An 8,676-nucleotide genomic window follows, 5' to 3' on the forward strand; every position below is an offset into this window, starting at 1 on the left:
GTTTGAGTTCGTTGTTGTGGCTGTTGTGTCAATCCATTTCGTTGACGGCTTCCCTCATTTTAGGTGACCCCCCCCAAGAAAAAAATTTTTTTTTCTACTTTACCAACCACGATGTCTTTTTCTAAAGATTGGTCTTTCCTGATGATGTGTCCAAAGTAAGCAAGACCAAGTCTCACCATTCTCCCTTCTAAGGAGATTTCCAGTTGTATCTCTTTCTAGGCTGCTGCAAACCTCTCACCTGGCCTCCCTCTTCCTCCCTCCCATTCCACTCACCCCACTTCCACCACTCTTCAACATCAGCCAGTGGGAATTTCTCAAGCTTAAACTGGATCATTCTTAAATCCTTCAGTGTGAAAGTCAATCGGAATGGACTGAGGGACAAATAAGAGTGAAGTAGTGGTGAAAAGAAAGAGCACATAGACAACTCTTCCAAGAAAGTTTGCTCTGAGGAGCACAGAGAAATGGCTTGAGGGCTAAAGGAGGACATGGAGCTAGGAGAAGGTTATGGTTAAAGGTGCACACCATTACAGCACCTTTTTGAGGCAATGGAAAGCTCTAGTACAGAAGAAATCTTGATGATGTAGAAAGGAGTAATTTCAAGAGCCAATTCCTTAAGCAGGCGAGAGGAGTGTTTGAAGAGGGAGGGCTGTCCCTGGGAGCAGAGATAGTTCATCCTCTGTAACAAGCAGAAAGCACACACACATGGGTTTAGATGCAAGTGAATATGTAGATTTGATAACGAGGACTCTGTTAAGGCAGGCAGTCAAATAAGGAGTGAAGACGTTAACCGAGATTGGAGAGTGGAGAAAGATTATGAGAAATCTAAAAAGAGTAGAGAAAGGGTGGTAACCCTTCTGGGAGAGTGGATCGAGGAAGGAAGCGAGTGAAGGTAATCACGGCCTCATACAAAGACACTGGAAAAGCGTTCCTAAGGAGGGGAGGAGGGTGGAAAAGACAGAACGTCTGAGCAAGTACCCTCGGGAAGGAGACTGCAACATCACACCGACATGGAGACCAGCAGTGAAGGGAGGTGGCCCCCTGGAGAGCTTGTTTGTGTTCTCTCCCACTCTTACCCTTTTAGTTGGTAAAGGTGATGCTAGAAAGTCACCTGGTTTCTTCCTAGGAGGGACAAAGGCCCCCCTCAGACAATTGAAAGGAGCCGTGGTGGTTCAGCAGTTAAGCACTTGGCTGCTAACCGAAAGGTTGGCAATTCAAACCCACCCAGCAGCTCCATAGTAGGAAGACTTGGCAATCTACTCTTGTAAAAATTACAGCCAAAAAAACCCTACGGGTCAGTCCTACTCTGTCACATGGGGTCACTATGAGTCAGAATCAACGCGACAGCACCTAACAACAACAACAGACAATTGGGGGAGAGTGAGCAGGGGGCCCACTGCCTAGGAAAAAGGTGCAATCAGAACATCTATGCTTTGAGATTGAAAAGGAAAATCTGCCCAAACTGCTAATAATCTAAGCATTCATTATTCTATTCTTTCAAACTTTGTTCGGATTTGAAAATTTTCAAAATGAAAGTTGGTGGGGAGAAAGGCAAGGAAATGTTGCCTGAGCCCTGAAGGTGTGAATCTTCAGCTGAGGAAAGGGAACCGACTGGAGCTCTGGTTCTGGAGCCCAGGCCGTGTCTGCCCTTGCAATCCCAAGAGACCCAGGCTCTGGGAGATGGAGGAATATGTGTTTACAAGAATCGGGAATCAACAGCTGTGACCTTGGGGGCATAAGGAAGGGGTATCCTTGGCCCAGCGTAGCACAGAGGGAGTGGGAAGTTGCCTACCTCAAAAGGGCAGATGCCACCTGTCCTGAAAACTGGACCCAAAATTTCCCAAACTCATTAACCACAGACACTTTAGCAACATAGCCATCATGAGGGCCCCTGAAACACGAGGAACTTCCAGTGGACTGCACCCCATTTAACTGAACCCCAACTTAAGCAGCTGCTCAGCAACTTGGTCCACTTCCCAGGACTCATTCTAGGTGTGCGTTTCCCATTACCTTTCTCTACTGTATTAGATTCCCAGGGCTGCCATGACAAAGCACCTTACACTGGTGGCTTGAGACAACAGAAACTCATTATCTCTCCATTCTGGAGGCCAGAAGTCTGAAATCAAGGTGTCAGCAAGGCCATACTCTCTCTAAAGTCTCTGGGGGAAGATTCTTCCTTGTTTCTTCCAACTTCTGTTTGTTGTCAGCAATGCTTGCATGCCTGGGCTTGTTAGATGCCACTCCAAACTCTTTCTCCATCTTCACATGGCCATCTTCCCTCTGTGTGTCTCTCCATCTCTGTGTCTCTTCTCCTTTTTTATAAAGACACCACCCACACTGGAATTAGGACCCACCCTACTCCAGTATGACCACAGGTTAACCGGTAACATCTTCAAAGACCCTATTTCTAAACAAGGTCACATTCACAGGTATTGGGGGTTACATTTTCAACATATCTTTTGAGGGACACCATCCAATCATATCACCTATTTTCTTTCTCCTTCCATTAATAAAATTCCCTTAACCCACTGTCTTCCCAGCCCCAAGACCTATCATGAACTCTGCTCAGAATCCACAGTAATTTGGCCACACGGTGAGCCGCAGGATGCCCGTCGATCCCCAGGCAAGCCTGTACCATGCTCTGGCATTTGCAAGCTCATTGTCCAAGCAGATCTGTGCAGGACCTATGCCCTCATTGCCCCCCATCATCCTCTTTCGAGTTTCCTTCAGGCTTTGGCTTTTATTCATTTACAGGTCATCAGCCATCAGCCAGCTGCCCAAGGTTCCCATGAGGGCACCCTCAAAGGACTCACAAGGGTGTCCACGGGAAACATGGCACCCCAAGGACAACTAACTACTCATGTGGAAGCTCAAACTGATTAGAGCATGGGACTTTGACCTCAATTCTTGATTTTGTCTTAAATTGTTATGGGCTTACACAATCAACTCACTCTTCATAACTTTCAATAGTCTCTGGGTGGTGCAAACAGTTAATGTGCTCGGCTGCTGACCAAAAGATTAGTGGTATGAGCCCACCCAGAGGCACTTCGGAAGAAAGGCCTGATGGTCTACTTCTGAAAAATGAGCCACTGAAAACCCTACGGAGCGCAGCTCTACCCTGACTCAGAGCTAATTCAACAGCAACTAGTTAGGTCAGTTCAAGTTCAGATTCCCGCCGTGCTGGGCTGGCGTGCTGAGGAGCCGGCTGCCGTCAGCAAGGTGAGTCCCGATCGAGGAGCCGGCTGCCGTCAGCTAGGTGAGTCCCGGTCAGAAGGTGAGGGGAAGCTGGAGCCCTGGAAATGCCTGTGAAATTCAGCCCAGTAGGTCCTGGCTGAGGAGTAACATTCCATCTGGGGAGCAGGCATAAGGCCGCCAAGGATCCCAGCGCTTATTTTTGGCCATTTCCAGAACTAAGTGCTGAGGCTAAGTGTGTGGGAATATTATTTCATCTGCCTTTAAGAAAATGAGCTCTATGTCATAAAACTCTTGGCTGGCACCTCAGCTCCTGAGCTTCAGGCTGAAATGCCATTGGTATGTTTCTCAGCAACATTAATTAAAATCCTTTTAAAGACCGGGCTGTTTCAACACAGGAAGACTGTCACCTGGGGAGCACTTTCACAGGTGAATTGGCTCCTTAAAAGCTTTTAAATTAATGTCATTCCACATAATTCTTATTTTTCCAAAAAGGAAGCTTTACAACCCCACTGCCTTCCTCCCCTTCAGGCCCAAGCGCCCATCCACGTGTGAGTGGTAGGTGGAGAGCTGGGTCAGGCTCAGCTCTTGGAAGGGTGCTCTATGGGAGGCCAGGACTCACTGCCAGCGCGAACATATGTGGGGTCCTCACAGGGGGCTGAGTCAATAACGTGTTTCTGGAAAGGGAGCTCTGCCCCTGCTTAGCTTCACACACTGTTTCTGCTCAACAGAAGTTGTCCAGAGAGGACTAAACAGCCCCCGCACCTGGATATTCCTTCCAAAAGTGGACAACAACCCACACTTGAGTTTAATTCCCCTGCTCCTGGCTAAACATTTATGATACGTGTACTGATAATATTGTCTGATACAGCGTTGAAAGATGGACCCCTGGGTTGGGAGGCACTCAAAATAAATACCCAGTGGCTGCAACAGTGTATTCAAGTATACCAATGATTGTGAAGACGGTGCGGGACCAGGCAATGAGTCAGAGCCAACTCAACAGCAGCTGGCAACATAACAATACTAACAACTGCCACAATTTATTGCCAGGACCCGTGCTCGGGACCTGGAGCATTTTATCTAATTGAGTTCTTACAGCTCTACTGTGAGCCAGGTCTTGTTATCTCCTTTCCAAAATGCAGAAACAGGCTCAGAGAGGTCAAGTAACATGCATCAGGTCAATCCTCTCTGGCTCCCAAGTCTGTTTCGTTTCGATTATGCCACTTCGTGGAACTTATGAAGAGTGACTTGATTTTGTAAGTCAGTCCATAAAGATTTAAGGCAAAACCAAGAACTGAGGTCAAAGTCCCTTGTTCTAATCGGGTTGGGCTTCTGTATGAGTAGTTAGCCGTCGCCGGGTTTCCTGTGGACACTCTCCTGGTCCTTTGGGGGTACACACATGGGAACCTCAGGCAGCTGGTTGATGGCTGATGTTCCCCAGCACCTGCTCCCAATAGCTCATCCCTCTTGTCTTTCCATGGAGTCCTCTTTTCCGGGGCAGGGAGCTCTCCAGCCAGCCACAGCTCAGCCATTTTCTGTGCATTTCACAGAAGACAGGCCTGAGACCAAATCTGGGGTCTGGAGCCTGAGCCAGGACCCGAGATGTCAGCAGCAGGTGGGCAGACACTGGCCAGCAAGACCACAGCAGATCCGGCCACTTCTCCCCACCAATGCCAGGGAGTACCTGCCCAGCTGCAGGAAGACAAGGAGGAGAATCCCTGAACTGACAGAGTTTAAATAAGGGGCTGATGTAGATGAAATTAGGTTATGTCCCTACTGTCAGGTGGCATGCAGCCCTGATTCAGAAAATCAGCCTGGTTGTAAAAAGTCATTCAATTTGAAACATTCTATTAAAGTGTAGCATAGAGGCAGAAAAGGGCATACCTTAACTGCAGAGAGCAATGAATTTTTCACACGCTGAAGACACTCATTAAAAAATAGCTATTCATTAAACAGTGTGCGTGTGGCCGGTGAAAATATTCTTGCCACTGCACAGGAAATGCCTCTTCCTGCCAACAAGGGTTTTAAATCCCTCTAGAGACCCCCTCACAGACACACCTTGCAGGGAGGTCCCTGCCTCTAAGAACACCAGGCCCTCAGCCAAGAGAGGGTCCAGCAGGCTGAACATGGGAACAGGAGTCCTTGATGGAGAGAGCTGGAGACGGAACACAGAACACACAGAAGACCCTCCAGAGTAGCAGTGCCCCTCCCCACCCCAGCTCACATTAGAATCAACCTAGAAAACTTAGCTTCCGCCAGAGCCCAGGCTGCACCCCAGAACCTATGGGGGTGGGGCCATCTCCACATGGAGAACTATTGACTTACAGCTTGCTCTACACTCTGTACGACTGTTTTAAATACACTGTACCTAGTTCCCATTCTACTGGGTGGGTTCAGAAAATCTCATCCAACCCTTTTCTATATTCAGAAAGTTAGAGGGACTCCCCTAGGTTTAATTGGCCCAGTACATCCTATCTGACAGTTAGAGTCTGGTGCCAAGTTTAAGGCAACACCTTGTATAGGATGCTGGCTCCATCAGAAAGCAGTATGACATAGGATGAGCCCTCAAACAGAACTAGCCAGGCTTGCGGTATCCAGCGGGCAGATGCAGGTGAGCGCCCCCCGCCTCAGCTGCCTGTACGAGGCTGGTTCTTGCCAAGTGCCCACGCTTCACATAGATTCCAGGCAAAGGCTCTGGCATTTGAGGAAGAGGCAAAAGAGGCCTTCAGAGGCTGCTACAATTGTCCTGATAATGAGTAATCAGGACATACAGGCCACAAAGGCACGGGTCATCCGTGGAATCATCCACAAACATTCGTGAATGGGGAAAAGGGCTAGCCTTTAAAGAGGACTCATCACATCAGTCCAGGCTGAGGATGCTGTCGTTGGCAAGAAAGGGCAGCAATGCAGCTCAGGGGACCCTCCGCAAATGTGTCCCTGTCTGGACTTCATAACAGCAAAGGTGTTTTATTTCCTGGAGCACTCAGATCAAAGGACATTGTTTTAAGACTCGGAGCTGCTATTTTCATTTCTCTGGAGAAATCATGAGAGGTAACAGCCAATTACTATCAGTAAGGGTTGAATGGAGAGAGAGAGAGAAAGGGCCGCTTTCCCTTCAAAAGCAGGAACCATCAAAGACTACCAGCTTGGCCAATATCACCTCTCAGGAAATGCTTACCTGAAGTGAATTCTTCCCCAAATGAAGATAAAGACTGGAAATGCTTTTGGCAGAAGGCAGAAGGATCAAGGACTACTAGTGATTGTGCTCTTCTGTGCGGGAAATACACACTTATCCACTCTCCAAAGCTGTCATAAGAGAGAATGTTCTCCAACAGCTGCTTCTGGAAAAGCGAAAGCAGTTTCTTCACCTACATAAAGTGACAGGGAGCCTTCGGCATGGCCTTACATTGTCCAGACTGCCCATCTACCATGATGTCTTTCAATCTTCTTGTTTAAGAATGGTGAGTCTGCTCAATTGGAACATTCCAGATGAAAAAGACACATCATGACCCCGTCAGTTCACATCATTCCCATTTCCCTTTAAAAGAGTTAAACGTTGCTTAGATTTTATGTGTAAGTTGTTCCTAAGGCCACCACGTGTTGGGAGGCTGACATTGCCAGAAAAATTGCCATATTTCAAATCTTTCCCTTCCTGGATCAAGGGTCTTAATCTGACTATTGAAGATTTAGTCTTCTGCTGCTGCAAAAGACCTCTTTAAAGTGTTAAAAAGCAAAGATGTTACTTTGGGGACTAAGGTGTATCTGATCCAAGTCATGCTATTTTCAATTGCCTCATATGCATGTGAAACCTGGACAACGAATAAGGAAGACCGAAGTCCTCTTCATGTGAATTGTGGTGTTGGACAAGAATATTGAATATACCATGGACTGCCAGAAGAATAACCAAATCTGTCTTGGAAGAAGTACAGCCAGAATGTTCCTTAGAAGTGAGGATGGCAAGACTTCATCTCCTTTACTTTGGGCATGTTATCAGGAAGGATCAGTCCCTGGAGAAGGACATCACAGTGGTAAAGTAGAAGGTCATTGAAAAAGAGAAAGACCTTCAATGGAATGGATTGGCACAGTGGCTGCAAACAATGGGGTCAAACATAGCAATAACCGTCAGAATGGTGCAGGACCAGGCAGTATTTTGTTCTGTTGTACGTAGCGTCACTATGAGTCAGAATTGACTCGACGGCACCTAACAACAACAAGTAGTTTTCAAACATTTTTTTTAAGCAGAAGGTGCTTAAACTGGGTGCAACTCCTGTTAAAATTAAAATGCTGATGCCCTTCAGGTAGAGTTCAAGGCAATAGAAATTAAGTGAGGCAAGTCCATTTTATATTTCCGGAGAAACGCTTCTTCCCCTTGTCTTCAAGGTCGTATGTGCTGCAGGTTTCTGTTATAGGTCCCTGTCGGATTTCTTCCCCCTGTTTATTCATCCGGAAGGAGAGATTGCTCAGAGTCTGAGGACACCATGCCCCTCTTGAGAGGCTTGGACTTATGCGGTAGCTTTCTCCCTGGTCATCTGGTTTCCTGTTTGCCCAGTCAACTCCCATTGCAGCCAGCAGGAACCTCTGAAAACACAATTGTGATCATGGCATCACCCTTGTCCAAAAACCTCAGGTGCTCTTAAATTAAAAACTTTTAACAAGGCCTTCATGCTCTGGCCCCTGCTGGCAATTTCAATCTCATTTCTCACTGCCCCCGGCCACCTGCCCTGATCCCCTCCCCCGGCCTTGTCAGTTCCTGGACTGCAACAAGCCCTTGCCCAGCTCACGGTCTTCTGCCAAGATTCCTACACTCTTCCTTGCCTTCCTTTCGCTGGTCTGGCCACTACTCCGTTCTTCCAGTCTCCGGAAACCCCCGCCACTCAGCTTCAATGTCCCCTGCAACATCTCACAGCATTCTCACCTGGATGATCGTTGTAGCTTGAATTGTGTCTCCAGAAAAAGATATGTCCACCTTCTAACCTCCAGTACCTGTAACTGTGACCCTATTTGGAAAAAGGGACTTTGCAAATGTAATCCAGTTAGGATGGGGTCATAGGGTGAGCCCTACTTCACTGACTGGTGTCCTTACAAGGAGAGGAGAGACCCAGTGAAAGGTGTGATGACAAGACAAAGACTGGAATGATGCATCTACAAACCAAAGATCACCAAGGATTGCTGGCAACCACCAAAAGCTAGGAGAGACTGGGAACAGATTCTCCCCTAGAGCTTTTGTAGGGAGTGTGGCCCTGTTGACACCTTGGTTTCAGATTTCTGGCCTCCAGAGCTGAGACAGAATACATTTCTGTTGCTAGAAACCTCCCCCAGTTTGTGATCATTTGTCACAGCAGCCACAGGAAACCCATACAGTGATGAAATTGTGTGCTCATGTGTTCATGTCCGTCTCCCCTCAGAGGCCTTCCCACACTGTCCACGTCATTCCCCTCGGTGCCAAGCACAAGGACAGCACTCGATGCGTCATTGCTGGACAGCTCC

The sequence above is a fragment of the Loxodonta africana genome, chromosome 6 (genome assembly GCF_030014295.1).
Source record: "Loxodonta africana isolate mLoxAfr1 chromosome 6, mLoxAfr1.hap2, whole genome shotgun sequence".
Taxonomy (NCBI): domain Eukaryota; kingdom Metazoa; phylum Chordata; class Mammalia; order Proboscidea; family Elephantidae; genus Loxodonta; species Loxodonta africana.